Raw genomic sequence first — 17,116 nt, forward strand, 5'->3', positions numbered from 1 at the left:
GGCATAACACTACTTCTAAGGGTGGCTGAAATAACACCTAAATACAAGTTTCCTTTGTTCTCTTCTTATAAATACAACATCTTTTAGCTAAGCTACCTTAGACTGTGTTTTAGAAAGCTTAGAAAAGGATAACTCAAATGAGAAAAGTCTTCAATATAGCAAGCCCTTTCAAGTAATTCCAGGCAGGTGGTTATATCTGAGCTCAGATGCACTCAGCCCAGATGCCCAGTGGGTCTGACTCTCTGCTTTTTCACTGATTTGGCCATTAATTCAACCTCAATTGTAGTTTATTAAAAAAACAGTAAAGTTTTTCTCTCTTCGGCATGTTCAGTCTCAGAACTTTGGGATCGTCTAATGAAAATTCTCAATAAGTACAAAGTAATGAGATAAAATCTTGCAAGAAAAATTTTTAAAAGTTGCTAATGAAGAGAAGGCACAAATCATTTACTGTAGTTTCTTGAATCACTCAAGTCATTCATTTCACCATGTCCAGCTTACAATAAATTCAGTATCAGCATTGTTCATATGAACTGGTTGTGTCATTTGCAGATGTTATGCATGGCTGGATCATAAAGTCGCGCTAAGTGTAAAATCTTGAGATAAAGGTGTGAGAAATACAATTTGTTAATTATTCACATTATCATAATTTCTTCTGTTGCTATAACATCTGATTTTCATGGATAAATCCTGTATTTTCCTCTTGCAACACTGCAGTGCTCCAACAGTCAGAGAAAAGTGCAGCTCAATACACTTCACTCAGGGAATCTATAGTTGAAAGCAGCTGTAATGTTTGTTGCATTCTTCACAGAGTATTCATTAGGAATTTATAAACACCATTTCACACACAAAAGGGAAAGACCAGAATGGTTTGGACATAGGATGAAAAATCATATTTCATTAAATATTAAAACCATATAATAATTTAAAACATAGTAAATACAGTAAGTATGGTACATATATATATATTGTTTATATAAATATATATGCACATATGTAGTGCACATAGTAAATATAGCATTCTGATGGAGAACTAGCTTATATTGTGGTGTATTTGGTTCAACAGTATTCTCTTTGTTTCAACAGTATTCTCTTTGTTTCTGTTGCACCAAGGGTAAGGGGACATGCCACATTTCTCCTTCAAGGGATTGAGAGTAGTTTTCTATACAGCTTTCTTTAGAGATCACAGGGCTGTTGCCATGCTCCTCCAGTCTTTGGCTAACTTTTCAGTGCTTAATGCAGAAGAATATCTTGCATATCTTGAAATGATGCTGTCTTGATCTCAAATCTCGGCCCTTGGGTTCAGTGAAATATTTGGAAGGAAGTAAGGACAGATCTGGACCTTTGCCAGAGCAAGTCCAGAGGCTGAAGCCAGAGCAAGGACTCTTCAGAAGCTTGGAACAGATTGGAATTCCTCTGTGGCTGTTGCAGAGTGGAGTCATGTGGCTTGTGTGCTGTAAAGGACAATGAATAGCTAGGCCTTGGGAGGAAAGAATGGAAGATAGGCCTCAAGATAGAAAGGAGACCAGATAGGTCCAAGGGAGGCTATGGATGATTGTTTCCTTAAAATGCATAATTAAAGGTCTCTTCCACTTCCTACCAGCTTTATTCTCTCTTTCCCAGAAGATCTGGCTCCTTTGTATCTAAAGATTAATGTATTTCTAGGTCATTATTTGTATATCCCAATTAAATTTCTCTATAGAGACTGATTGCTGCTGGTGCCTTAGAAGGTGCTCGCACATAAGGGAAGGTTGGGAATATATCTGTTTTCTATTCTGATCAAGTTCTGCTCTATATTGACAATGTTTCCTGCCTCCCTGATAACACCCCGGCGTTCCTCCACAAAAAGATGTCAGCTATTCATCTGTTCTAGTCAGAAAGGTACATAAAGACTTCTGTAACATTATCTCCCTGGGGTCTCCCCCTTTGGCAAGATTTCTGTGGCTGTGGCAGTAACAAGAGCACTTAGAAGAGCTATTCAAGACAGGTCATGGTAACTCTCCACCTGCCTTTCTGCCTCCTGTACATATGACAAACTATATCACAGAAACACAGTCTTTATGTGTAGTGTGTCTATGTCCAATGCAGGAGCAAAATTACCACTGCCATGTCAGGAACAGGTCAGAGTTGGTACAGAGCAGGTGCTCAAAAAATAAGCATATCTATGACTGTCATACACAGTATCTAATATATGGCATTTGGGATTTGTGAGCGATTTAAGAAAAAGGGTTGCTAGGAGTTGTAGGATGAAAATAGACACTTTTTCAGAGGAAAAAGAAAGGGAAGCAACAGGAACAGGTAAAGGGGAGAAGAATGAATATGGCAAGGCCCTCGCTCTGAAAGATGTACCTCAAACAGAGTTTACTGATTTGAGACATGAATTACTGGGTTTATAGATTATGTTCTGCAAGAAATCCATCTATAGGATCACAGTAGTCCCTCATAGGTTTAAATATCAATGAATCAAGAGACATAAGAGCTAATAAATGTGTAAATAAGTAATATCTCCTAAAACATTAATCCAGTGCACCTTCTTCCTAGTCATTGTGTCACACTGGCTAAAATTAGGAGAATTAAACTGTAACAATCAGTGTACAACTGAAGGACTCATGTATCTTATTAAATAAGACATACAAAAGACTCATTTCTATCTAGCCAAGAAAGGATTTTATGGAGTGCTGCTATACTGATTATTTTTTCTAGAAAACTGACTTTGGACCATTTTATTTCAAACCTCAATTGTCAGTGTGATCACTGTAACTGTGTACCTACTGGACTTGTGTACTTCAGTGGACCTTGACCAGATCATCACTTAATTTTTTTCTGAAATTTGAAGTCTTAAATCTAAAGATAATTCTCATGTTCGACTTTTTCCAGATGTTACCCTAGCTGGGATACAAGGTAATTAATCCTAGCCTACAAACAGTGTTTATTTTCAGAGTTTATCCTGTTTGCTTATACTTTGCATTGCTACCGCATACCCTATTTAAATCTTATTTAAATAATGCATTGATTTTTCTCTTTTCTTTCTCAGCCACTAAAAAGGGTCTTTAAATGGACAAATTGCTGGGAAAAATACGCCAGCAGAAAAGAGAGGAACAAGACTGTGCATTCAATGAGATCACAGACCATGGGTTTATCACCAAAAGGTGTCACTAGAAAGCACTCGGAATGGTCTGTCATGCTTCAGAGATTCTGAGTTACAGCACAGATTTTGAGCTTAACTTTTGTTGCCAATGCACAAGAAGTGATCTGAGCTGACTGTGCTGACTCCTTGAAATGTGCTATACTTCCTCTGCACTGAATATATTACAGGTTTTCTTCACTAGACTTTAGGCTGAGCGATCAGCATTACTGCAGCAAAACATATTATCATGTACTGGGGACTAGTGAGAAACTAATGAGAAGAACCAGTCAGAAATCAGCTGAAATCAATAGAAGTCAAGAGTATGTGCAGAATATTCATTAGTTCAATTACACACACATAGTTACATTAGAATAACACTACTGCAACTGTAGGGTCAAACACTTGCCAGTTAAGAAATGTTGTAAAAAAGGATGCCTCATCACCCATAATTAATTTTATTTCACATATACATTAGGATATGTTCACATGCTGTTTTTTCCACAAAATGTCTGTCTCCTCCTGTGCACAAAATTGGTAATGCCCTTTAATGACTAGTTATATAATATTTTTATGTTTACCCCATCATTTCTAGAACTTACTTAATTTTCAAAATGTGTTTTGAAGATATAATTATAAAGGGACTGGGCTTAACCTTGGCAAACATTACTTGAGAATCATGGTGTTCAAGCCCTGTGAGCTTGCTCTGAAGACCCTCAGAGTAATTGAAGTCGATACATCAGCAGTAGCTAGGTCTGGATCTCCTTCACAAGCTCTCAGCTGGGGCCTCACTCAATCAGGTGTGTATTAGTGACTGAATCTTCTCAAGATCTTTCTGAGATGACAGTGTGCTCCTGCTGTTCTAAGTGGAAATGGAAGGCATCTAAACTACAGACATAAAAATTAACTTGAAAAATAATTGCCCCCAAATTTTTCCTTTAAATATGCAGGCAGTACCCATATTTCTAAAATATGAAGCACAGCTTCCATTGGCAAGAACACAAGTCACACATGCTAAGCACTTCTGCAGTTCAGACTCTAGGCAAAGGAACTTTACAGAAAGTGCAATTTTTCCATTTCTAATTGGTACAGTACTGCAATCTCTCACAGCATCTGCAAGAAATGAAGTAGGAATATGGCATGTGGCAGTGACCTTAAATATAACACCCCAATCCAACCCCAGAGAAGGTATTTCATGTCCACTGGAACACACTATGGGTTTTTCTTTAATTTGTTTCCTTGAAGGGTCTTTGTGCAAGGGAGTTCAGCTGTGGTTGGAGATAGATTTAAAGGGTTAAGATGAGTGTGCTTTCACCTGGTGTTTCATCCTCCTGCACGAAGTTAACCATTCACATGCTTTTCTACTTTACCCATTTCACTGAAGAGATATAAACCTCCTGACTTAAATTTTCTCTGTAGACAAACTTTCTTCTGGTGATTCCTAGGTACATTGCAAAAAGAAAAACATCATCTTATGTTGACTCTGAATGTCACGTATTTCACCAGCAGAGTAACAGTATTTAGATTCATGTAAATTTCTGTCACTTGAGAAATTAAAGTGACTGGTAGCAACAATAATTAACCACCAAAAGACCAAATTGTTGTTTAATGGTGGACAAAATCGTGACAATTAAGAATCCCAGATTCCATGTCAAACTCCAGACAGTATGCACTCTAGCAGGTACACGTTATTTGCCTCTCTCTCTGAGTACTGGTAAATTGTGCCTTTAGCTGCCCTTTCACTTTGGGTCCTGTGTTCCAGTCCATGCTTATCCTGTCCAATTCTCAAGCAGTTCTAGTTCAATCCCAATTTCAGGATGTTGCAGAAATCAAAATGCAAGATGAATTACTGGATGAATGTTTGTGTCTGGTAGATGTGTCCTTACTAAGCTTGGTTGAAACTATCAGGAGGACATAGTTATAAACTTCTGTAGGGCTTCACATGCCAAGTGAATCAAAGTCAATACCCAGTTATGAAGTGGTATAGCAGAAAGGGTAGTGCTCATCAAAAACCCCAGTGGCAGAGAAAACTTGGAAAAGAAAATGTTTTGGATGTATTGGACTGACGGAATTGGAGAGAAAAACCAATCTATTTGGATAGAAGGGTGCATCAGTATCAGGACAGCAGTTGAATTTGTATTCACAGAAATGGGTCTATGGGGGGAAATAAATTATGTCAAAGACCTGTGGACCTATTGAAGCCCTGACAGAAGGAGAAAAAATGGAAATTATGGACACCAAGGGCAGAAAAAGACCAGCTGGAGCCAGGGAAGCCAAAAGTGGGGTAGTGTAAAGCATGGCTGTTAGTCCTTCCAGATGGGGACAGTTCTGCATTTTGGCTGCGACAAAGCCATAACAGATGTTGCCAATTCAAAGGCAGGCAAGAAAGCCAACTTGAAGTGAAGCTGACTAAAAAGAGTCAGAGCTCTGTAAGCTAATGCCAGCCATGAACAGGAGTTACCAGGAGAGGGGCTGCCAGAAGCCTGAGCAAAGAGAAGACAGCACTGCTATTTGGTGCTGTTCAGAAGAAAATAGGGGAGCAGGTAAGCGGGGCATAAAGGGAGAGGAGAACGGTTTCTCTAAGAGAAGGAAGTTGTAGTGTTTCCTTTAGAAATGTCTGCTTTGTATTGCCTGAAGGTTACCCTAGTGTGGAGAGTACTTAATCTTGACCAAATTATTAGAAAAAGAAATTAATATATTTGGAAATTCTGGATAATTTGGCACATTTTTTCATGTAGATTTTTGCCCAATTTTGACATTTGTGGAAGTTTTGAATCATTTATTTCCAAACTTACTTTTAAAATAACTTATATTTTAGTACCAATCATGTGTTTTCCAAAATGTTTTAACAATAAAATGTTTAGTCATTTTTGTAACAAAGCAATGTGATTGCCCCAAATGTTTTTAGTGATGTTTTTGAAAATATGCTTTATAGGTCATTTTAGATTCATTTCATAATGGAAAAAAAAGTCAAAATTTCACCATTTCCTGAAGAACTGAATTTTTCCCTCCTGACCTACTTTGCTACTACAAAAAAACATTGTGCAGCTTGGAGTGGAATGACGACCACTGAACTAATTAAAGATAGAATACGAACAGCAAGAATTAAACAAACAAAACCAAAGCAAATGCATACAGAAAACAATCCAAGAAAAGCCCAAAGAAACAATTAATGTCATAATACATTCAAACAATCAAGAAATGACATGAACGTCTTAGAGTGCTGCTTGGGTAGAACAGTAAATGTTAAATAAAAATTTAAATCCCATCCAAGACAATACAAATACAGAAACAAATAATTCTTGCAAGACTGACAATAATATTTCTACCTCCTCTATTCTATGCTTTCCATACATTTCCTTACTGTATCCTCATTCCCATTTCAATTGCCATCATTCTGATTACATAATTTTGTTGGAAAAGCAAATTTGAAAAAGTTGCTGCTATTTAATAAGAAATATTAATAACTTCAGAAATAAAATAATCCCAAATTTATGAGTGTTGTTTCTTTAAAGGATTTCCGAAACAATAATTTCTGAATGAAATAACAGAAGGCGGAGAGAGATCTAGAAAGAGGTTAAAAAGTTTCAATTAATTGTGTTAGAGATGTTATATTCACTCATCACAGGTAAGGACTTGATACATAGTTTCAACCATAGATAAACCTTTTCAGTAAAAAAAAATCCCCACAAAATGTATGGAAGTTGCCAAACACAATAGGGTTTAAATAGCTAGAACATATTTGTTAGACTGTTTATGAAGAGCAAATACAAGGAAAAGCATAATTTAATGAGAAAAGGTGGCACAAAACATAAACCCATTGAGGCAATAAGAGATGTCTAGTACAGGTTAATATATTTTTGTTCATATTGTATATGTTTTCCATTTCAATAATCATACAGCGCCTACAACCATCTCAGAAAAATTGATCAAGGAAAATTATCAATGTCATTATTTTTGACTACCTGACTTTAGGACTAATACAGAGTGGTACCACTAGCAACAGTGTCCCTAAGAGGAGGACAGAGTGATGGGGAAGACAGCAGAAATGGCATGTTACAAGCAGGAAATACAGCAAGGGGCACTTGAAAAAGAATAGACTCACAGAAAAGTTTTGTTTAAGGAAGGACCTTTAAAGATCATCTAGTTCCAACTTGCTGCTGGTGGAAGGGACGCCTTTCACTGGACCAAGTGTCTCAGAGCCCCATCCAGCCTGCCCTTCAACACCTCCAGGGATAGGGCATCCACAAATTCTCTGGGCAACCTGTTCCAGTATATCCCCATGCTCACAGTAGAGAATATTTCCCTAATATCTAATGCAAACCTCCTCTCTTTCAGTTTGAAGCCATTCCCCCTTGTCCTGTCACTACATGTCTTGTAAAAAGTCCCACTCCTTCTTCAGGTACTGGAAGGCTGGGATTAAGGCACCCTGAAACCTCCTCTTTTCTAGGCTGAACAAACCTAATTTTCTCAGCCTTTCCTTCTCTACAAAGAGAATTGAAATTGGTGAATGGGAGAGCTTAGAAATCCCAATGAAAAGATCAATTTTCATTGGGATTTCATTTTAATTTTACCCTGGAGTTAGAGTGGAGCTGGTGAGGATTTAATTAAGGACACTAGCATTGAAGGAAATTATTCAGGAGGTTTAAAGGTCTCATAAAACCTTTCTAGGTGTTTTTCATCAATTTTTTTTTCTCATATCATCTCCTTAAATGGTAATATTTTATATTCAATATGATTTCTCTTTATTTCCTATAACTCTATAGTGTATGTGAGCAAAGGAATGGTACTAGCATTTTCACAATGAGGCTGCAGATATCTGGAGTGGTAACTTGGCAACTCAGCATCTACCAGGTGCCAAACCATTTATTCTCAGCTTCTATAGCAGCATGTATTTGATGTAACGTATTTTGTACATAGCAATTTAGAGATTTAGAGAGGAAGGAAATTAGGCTGTGTGAAGAGAAAAAGAAATACGTCCTTCAGGCCAAATATCAGAAAAGCAAAAACTGAGTAATTATGATAAAACAAAACACTGATGGATGGATAGCACAGATAGATGAGGGAAGCAGGGATCAAAAATGGTAGCAAAACAAATAATGAGAACCATAATTGGAAAAATACTAACAAAAATAAAATACCGTAATTGCGAATTAGCATTACACAGAACCACAGAATAAGCTGAGTTGGAAGGGACCCACAAGAATCTAATCCAGCTCTTAGCCCTGCACAGGACACCCCAAGAGTCACACCATGTGCCTGAGAGCATTGTGCAAACACTTCTCGAGTTCTGTCAGGGTTGGGGCTGTGACCACTTCCTTGTGGAGCCTGTTCCAGTGCTCAGCCACCCTCTGGGTGAAGAACCTTTCCCTGATATCTTACCTGGCTGGACATGAATCCATCCCACTGTCAACAGTCCTGCACGAACTGCTGCAGTTTGGGTCACTCCTCCACAGGGTGTACTCTTCCACAGAGTGCAAGAACAGGCTGCTCCAGTGTGGGTGTCCCATGGTGTCCTAGCAGCAAACCTGCTCCAGCTTGGGCTCCTCTCTCTGCTGGTCCCTGCCCAGGAGCCTGTTTCAACATGGGCCTCCCACAGGTTCACAGCCTCCCCTAAGGCATCCACCTGCTCCAGCGTGGGGCTCCTGCATGGGCTGTGGATGGACCTCTGCATCCCTGTGATCCTCCATGGGCTGCAGGGGCACAGCTGCTTCACCATGGGCTGCACCATGGGCTGCAGGGCAATCTCAGCTCTGGCACCTGGAGCACCTCCTGCTCCTCCTTCTGCACTGACCTTGGTGTCTGCAGAACTGTCCCCCCCACATACCCTCACCCTGCTCTTCTCTGGTTGCAATTACATTTGTGCAATAACTTTTTTCTTTCTCTTCTTAAATATGTTATCACAGAGGCATTACCACCACTTCTAATTGGCTCAGCCTTGTCAGGAGAATGGCCATCTTAGACCCATCTAGAACTGGCTCTGCTGGATATGGAGGAAGCGTCTGGCAGCTTCCCACACCTCTTACACTTCTGTCACCCAGGGGATAGACATGCTGCTCAGGGCTTTTATATTCATGGGCAGGTGTAAAGCCAAAGCCCTTCTCTCCCACAGCTTTCGCCTGTGAAATTTACCTGGAACAAGCATAATGATATGTCATTGTTTTCTGGGTTTCTTGTAGCATGTTGATCTTCTCAAAGGCTTTTGGTGCTATATGGACATTTGGGTTTTAAACTCCTCAGTTCTAGTCTCAGAGACGGGATTTTTTCCAGAGCAGGATCCCACAACACACAAAGTTTGGGTCTGAGGCAGAGCTCTTCTGATCTATCCCTATTCCACTGGCTTATGACCTGACAAAGAGCCATCTGGTTCTCCTAATATCTGCTGTTTAGCGTGACATTCTTCAGTAGAGGGAATTGGATTCACTCTCTTTTCTCCCTTCCCTTAACAATGAAAGTTCCTCTTCTTCTCCTTCCCATGGCTTGTCTGTTGACTTTTGTCTGAGATATTCTGCTTCTTCTGAAACATTCGGACATTGCTGAAGGAAATCATGAAGGAGCTTTGAGGTAGGGGATTGGAAGAAGAGGATGTGGGGACCCAGGAGCAGGGACTGTGGGACACAATTGACTGGGATTTTGAGAGCTGTGACTGGGTTGGGGGCTTAAGTTTTGTTAGACTGTATGCAGGACAAGCATGCTTGAAGGATCACTGATTTCAGTATCTGCTGTCAAAGGATCATTCAAGATTCAAGAGTGATTTAAGAATCAGGATTGATTTAGAACTTGGCTGGAAGATTAACTGCTGACCTAGAAAGTGCTAAATGGGGATGACGATAGTTTCTGCAGAACTATGGACCTAAAGTAATCTTGTTCAAATTCCCTCTAGTTATGGACTATATTAAATACACTTCACAGTGGCAATTGGTAAGGGAAAACTAAATATTAGCTGAAAGATTATAATGTCATAATCTAATTTAAAATGCCTAATAATTTGGAAAGCAGAGGTAGTAGTGCACTTCTCTGTTTTTGATTGTTTTTTCTGTTTTCTAGTCTGACTCATAATAGTTTGCTTATTGAGCTTGGAAAGATGAAGATGCATAAAATAAGAAAGACATAATGATATTTAAAAAGGATGATCTCTTTAGCATACAATTTATTTACAGTGTATGGAGATAGAATGAATTTCTCCTCCACAGACTGACTCAGAGGGGGTGCTTTGGAGGCGTATAATTCTGCTCCCAAAATAATAATCAATCTATATTAGAACTTATAAAATGAAGAAGTTACTGAATAGGCAAAAACTAGCAGAGAGAAAAAAATAAATTATGAGAGTCCCATACATTCCAGCATAAATTTTGATGTAAACTCTGTCTTGAGAAAAAGTAAGAAGCAGGTAAAATCCTGCTAGGCTCCACCTTTGATAAGAAATAGCTTTTAATAAGTGTGCTCAAGTGACTTCCAAAATTTAATGGGAAGATTTTGCCTGGTAAAAATGAACATCAAGGATTTTCCAAAGTGAGAATATTATTTGGTTTTGTGTTTCGCTTCTTATCAAAATAATATGATTTTTTAAAAAGTAACTAAAAATCTACTTGTTCAATAAAGCTGTTTCTGAGAAACATTACAGCTGCCAAGAACCTCAATTTAGATAGAGATGAAAGAATTAACAGTTATTAAGAACACTAATCGATCTGAGAAAGCCTTTCTGCCTGAATCTTGTACAAAACTAAATTCCATACTAACCTTATCTAAATGCTTAGCTTTCAAAAAGTCACAGAACTATGAAACTTAGAATCATTAAGGTTGGAAAAGTCCTCTAAGATCTTAGAGTCCAAGTGTTGAAGTATCATCAAAAGAGGTAATTCTGTGAGTAGAATATAAATTAAGATACAACGGATTTTATTTATTTATTTATTTGTTTCTTTGTTTGTTTGTTTTGTTACTTAGTTCCAGTCATCTCTATTCAGTGGAATTGTACTGAATAATGAACAAGGTAATTGAACTCAAGTAGATCAGCACATGTGCTGCAGTGGAAGGGAAAATAGGCAACCTTGACTGTATACTCTGTGTGAGCTCCATGTGGGTGCCACATGTTCTAGCCAAGACAATAATACACAAAGCTGCACAGAAAAATTGTTTCAGGACTTCATGTACTGTACTCCTCTTCACACTAATCCACCTGGGAGGATGTAGCTCATGAGAAGTTCTAATAGTATTCAAAGAGAAAGTGAATCTTCTCCTTCTGGACAGGTCAGATGGACTCTGGTGCAGCCCTCAGCAAACACTGCACTCACTACATTATAGAAGCCACAGTCTCTGCATACACAGCCCACCTAAAGCAACAGCAATCACAACTCTCTCAATTCACAGCAGTGCTGAGTCTGACCAGAGGCCACTGTACTTCCTTGCAGACCTCAGCACTGCCAGAGTTGTCAGTATCTCAGCTCCACTGGACACAACACAGCAGAATGCAAAACCAGGTAAATGTTTTTACTGAAATAAAGCTGACCTGAAAGTAAGCTATATTCTGCACATAAAATATACTCTGGAAAAATGTAGAGCCACTTTTATTTTTGAAAGCTGTTGAAAATTTTGGTTAGTTCTCCTTAGGTATGGGAAACCAACAGCTAGAGAAAAAACATTTTTCCTATTTTGTTTGCTGGTAGAGGCTGTGGATGCATCTACCTGGACTTTAGTAAAGCCCTCAATGCCATTTCTCACAAAATTCTCCTGGAAAACTGGCTGCTCATGTCTTGGATGGGTGAACTTTTCCCTGGGCAAAAAACTGGTTGGATAGCCACCCAGAGAGTGGTGGTGGATAGAGTTATATCCAGCTGGCATCTGATCACTAGTGGTGTTCTGCAGGGACCAGTGTTGGGGCCAGTCCTATTTAATATATTTATCAATGACCTGGATGAGGGGATTGAGAGCAACCTCATTCAGCTTGCAGATGACACCAAGTTGGATGGGAGTGTTGACCTGCAGGAGGGCAGGAAGGCTCTGCAGAGGGATCTGGACAGGCTGGATTGATGGGCTGAGGCCAATGGTATGAGGTTCAACAAGACCAAATTCCAGGTCCTACACTTGGGTCACAACAACCCCAGGCAGCGCTACAGGCTGCGGGAAAGTGCTACAGGCTGGGGCAGAGTGGCTGGAAAGCTGTCAGACAGAAAAGCACCTCAGGGTGCTGGTCAACAGCCAGCTGAACATGATCCAGCATGTGCCCAGGTGGCCAAGGAGGCCAGTGACATCCTGGCTTGGATCAGCAATAGTGTGGCCAGCAGGACCAGGGAAGTGGTTGTCCTGCTGTACAGGGCACTGATGAAGTCACACCTCAAATCCTGTGTTCAGGTCTGGGCCCCTCACTGTTAAAAAAAGACATTAAGGGGCTGGAGCATGTCCAGAGAAGGACAGCAGAGCTGGGGAAGCGTCTGGAGCACAAGTTCTATGAGGAGTGGCTAAGGGAGCTGAGGGAGTTTAGTCTGGAGAAAAGGAAGATCGGAAGAGACCTTATCGTTCTTTGTAGCCACCTGAAAGTAGGGTGCAGTGAGATGGGGGTTGGACTCTTCTCCCAAGTAACAAGACAAGAGGAAATGGCCTCAGTTTGTGTCAGGAGAGGTTTAGGTTGGGTACCAGAAAAATTTTCTTCACTGAAAGGACTGTCAAGTACTGGAAAAACCTGCCCAGGGAAGTGGGTGAGTCAACATCCCTGGAGGTACTTAAAAGACATGTAGATGTGGTGCTTAGAGATGTGGTTTAGTGGTAAACCTGGCAGTGCTACATTAATGGTCAGAGTCAATGATCTTAAAGGTCTTTTCCAACCTAACTGATTCTTTGATTCTATGTCTATGATTCTCTCTCTGTTTAATTTTTCATGTAATTGCTCTCACTATGACTCTTGATGAATTTGTCTGCCCATGGTTATTAGTGAAGCAGTAATATTTATGCTATATCATCTACAGTTCTTATATGAGTAAAATGAATCATGTCCCAAGGAAAGGTTGCAATTTCTCCCTCAAAGTGGAAAGGAAAAGAGAAGGGAAAAATAAAATTTCTCAAGGGGACTAAAGTTCATTCCAGTAAAGGGGCTTTGATTATTAGGCCAAGACTTGAATTGAACTGGAACTTTTTCTTTCAAAACTATGTAGCAGACACAGAATTTTTTCCTCCCATCATTCATACTTCCATTTAAATGAGAAGCAATTTAGAGGAAAAGGACGTAAATGGCCAGGACCAAAGATTATGGATTTTTCTCCATCAAATTTGTTTTTGGTGCTTTATCCTTCATAAGATTTAGGACACTTTTTTTTGAAAGACAGCTTTTAAAGTTCTGCTAACTTTAGCTGCTCTGACAGCTGTGTTATTAAACTCTTAGTTCATCATGGTTGAAACTCATCCATAAAGCCTGATGTAGTTAAGGATTTAACTCATAAATTACCCTGTTTGCATTAAAAATTAATTTCAAAAAGAGAATGCAGCTTTTTTAAAACACCTCCACCAATGAATCAACATCATGCTCATCCAGTGATATTTTAAAGGGCTTTGGAAAATGAGGTACATTATGACATTTTGCTTTCTTGTGTAACTTTCAGGCTGAGGGAGACACACTTGATGTGGTGGGATAACATAGAGGGAAACAACAGCATGAAGGTAAGTTAAAAGAAAATTGGGGAAAGCTAAATTGGTAAGATCAATTGGTAAGGTAAAATACTTCAGGATTTTGAAAGTTCTGGCTTCACTTTCTTGCTTTATCTTAATGTGTGAAGTCATCTCACTGATCTATGTGCCACTCGCTCACCAGCAAAGGGAGATTGGTTAATCCTCTTTTATATTCATGCCTTGCCTATCCTAACCTTGCCAAAAGATACAGTTGTATTCATAGATCCCTTGATTCCTACCGAACAATCACCCTCTGCACTGGTCATCTCAGGGTTGCTAGCTAGTAAATTACCCTCTTGCAAAGTCTTTGGCTACATAGAGTCTGTCAGGGTGAAGGTCCAAAGAGATGTAGATCTTCTCCCTGAACATAAATGTTGTCAAATGATTAGTCATGCTAGATTAGAAGCGTTTTATACAGCACAGTACCTTCCAGTAAATCATCTAACGTGCATCTCCTACTTTCAGTCAGATCTACTTCTGTGTCCACTAGCATACAGAGTACTGAAAGATATGGAGTCAAGTAGCTCTAAGAGGCCATTGCCATCTGAAAACAAAAGATCTATGGAAAATTTGTGCTGTGTGATTTTCAGAAGATTGTGCAGGAGTGAATAATATAATATATTCATGTCTATATTTCTTTACTTGTCTTCTAAGGCTGTACTCAAATTGTAGCTCTGTTGATTTTAAATAGTCATGTTTTAGCATAATACATTAATATCAATTGTCATCAGAATTTTATTTCTTAAAATTATTTGTGTCCTTTTATTATTTCTTATACATAATCTTTTATTCATAGGAATAACTCTGCTTTGTTCAAGGATGTGGCTTTTATGAAAAAACAAACAAACAAACAAGCTCTTAAAAGGTTTGTAATATTTATAGGATTTAAAAAATGGTCTTAATGTCCTCTCATTTGTGATAGTATGACTACAGCCAGAGTCAGTGAGTTTATCACCAGTTTAGTAGAAACATGTTTGAATATCAGGCTTGTATTTTCTCTACTACGGGGAATTTGTACCAACATTTAATTGAATTTACACCCCATTTTATAGGGTTTAGAATTGGAACTGCACAGAGTAAAATAAAACCAGCCCCAAATCATCCAAGACCACCAATAACAGCATTTAAGTAAAAGTAGAAAATTTGAGGAAAAAGAAAATTTCATGAGCATGAAGAAGGATTTTTGGTCAGGTATAGGCTGCAAGAAAAGTAGGTACTGAACTAAAATGGGAGGAGCAGGCAAAGGCCATGGAAAACAGGATGCATGGCAGTTGGTCAGAGACAAGATACTTGGCAGGTCTGTGTGTTGCTGTTCCAGTTATTTTATTCCACATATGAATCCTAGCAGGGTATTTCTGGAGATTTCCTTTTTTACCTCTTTATCTTCCTCCTGATTAGACTTGTTGGGACCACTTGCATCACTGAGAGCAGCCTCCTGTCCTTGCAAATGCCCAAACCCATACAGTGATCATTTAGTATTCAGTGGTCATTATAGAAAATAGTCTACAAGCCCTAACTAACCCACTCTGTAAAGCATTTTATAAAAACTTCTAATAAACAATACAAACAAGGACTAAAAATTGCAACCAAAAGGTATCACAGGAAATGGGAGGGGTGGTGGGTGAGGGGAAAGGAAAAAATCAAGGTTGCTCCTGAGAAGTAGTTAGAAGCAACTGATATTTCTTAATATGCTCCAGAATATCTGGGTTGTGCTTTGGAGCTGAAAACAGTAACTGAAGCCCTGACAGTTCTCCCTATCCTGTGAAAAAGAAAGAGAAATTCCTTGGTACATTTTGATAGCATTTGCATTTAGTTAATATACTCTACCAAAGTCAGCAGAGATTAATGATATCTGACAAGTTCTCATTTCATTTATTTAAGATTTGGGAATTTTGAAAAAGGTTTAGGGATGGGTTGGGGGTTTTACTGTTGTTCTTCTATATTTTGACTTCATCCTCCATGGTTTAGGTTTTCAGCTTCAGGAATTTGGGAGGTGAGAGCCTTCTGGATAAAACATTCATTAAGAAAAATATTGCCTTTTGCTGGCAGGATTGCTTTCAGTAGGAGATGCTGGATTTTATATTCCTCAGATCTTCCAAGCTTCATTAACAGAATGGCATTTTTTTGTTTGCTAATAATGCCAGACTGTGAGTTTATTATGTAATTTTCCCTGGCTAAATGTCCCACTCCAACCCTACCAAGTGAAAATGCAAAATTTATCAGGCTGCTTATTCCTAGTAAAAGAAAACAAGGTCTTTGGGAGGGGAAGGTGGGGGGACAGAAGATTATTTTCTTTTTTTCATAAGAGTTCCCTTATAAAGGTGGAGGTCTTTGTAAGCAGCATATTAATTCCAGCTCTTTGATACCCTCCCCAGTTTAGGTTTTATTGTTTTTTAAAAATAAACATTTTTATGTCATGATTATAATCTAAGTATGCCAGAGGAGAAGAGCTTATGATTTTACTTTTGTTCAAAGCCAAGGTTTACCATGGTTGTATTAAATAACTTTTTAGAAAAAAATAGAAATAATACCAGTACAATTTCTGATCTAATTTTTTAACAAATTTTGTTTGATAGTCTGCAATTTAAGAGAATTCAAATTCAAAAGTTTGAATTTTTTAAAATGTCAAACCCTTTTTTTCTAAAGGACTGAGCTGTCTTTGTGGTTGGTGATTATATAAACCCATAAACACAGTCTCACCCACAAATAAAGGTTTATATTAAGGTATATCCTGTACTCTTCTGTATTCTAGTAGTTTGGCCAGAGACAATGGCACCAGGTAGATTCAGAATAAAGAAGTCCTTCTAATAAAATATGAATTCTTTTTGGAGAAAAATAACCAGCTAATGGAATTTTATCAGGGAAGTTAAATAAGAGTATGACTAAGGAATCTTTGCAGGGTTTTGAAACCTTGCTGTGTTTTAGCACTTTTCTGGGCTGTCTGACCAGAGTGGAATGAGTAGTAATATACAAGATCCTTTTTCTTCAGTCATGCTCCAAGGAGCCAATATTGACAATGTGGAAAATTTTGGACTGTGTTATTTATTTTTTTTTTCATTCCTGAAGTTTGGTTTTCTAGTCAATGTTGTTAATTTGGCAGCTTTGGTAAGTGCTAAATTTGCCATTAAGCGTAAATAGAAAATCAATGACTAACAGCAACAATATGATCTACTGTGACTAATGACTTCAGCTAATCTGTGAATATTGAAGGTCTCAGGGCACTTACTGATGTCAATGGGAATTGGTGGTGATGCTGGTACTGGAGCAAGGATTTCTGTTTCTTGTTCTTCAGGCAAAAGTCACTCAACAGGATTGGCAATTAGCAAAATTTTGTGTTCT

The 17,116-nt window shown here is 38.6% G+C and overlaps 1 long non-coding RNA gene across 1 annotated transcript in view; it reads left to right on the forward strand.

Annotated features, from left to right (window-relative positions):
- Positions 1–17,116, forward strand: part of LOC109144493 — a 64,053-nt gene that overhangs the window by 20,759 nt on the left and 26,178 nt on the right. Inside the window, exons 2-3 of the long non-coding RNA XR_002045285.2 lie at positions 13,711–13,768; positions 14,574–14,642. This is a non-coding gene — a long non-coding RNA (uncharacterized LOC109144493). The remainder of the gene's footprint in view (positions 1–13,710; positions 13,769–14,573; positions 14,643–17,116) is intronic.

The sequence above is a fragment of the Corvus cornix genome, chromosome 2 (genome assembly GCF_000738735.6).
Source record: "Corvus cornix cornix isolate S_Up_H32 chromosome 2, ASM73873v5, whole genome shotgun sequence".
NCBI lineage: Eukaryota > Metazoa > Chordata > Aves > Passeriformes > Corvidae > Corvus > Corvus cornix.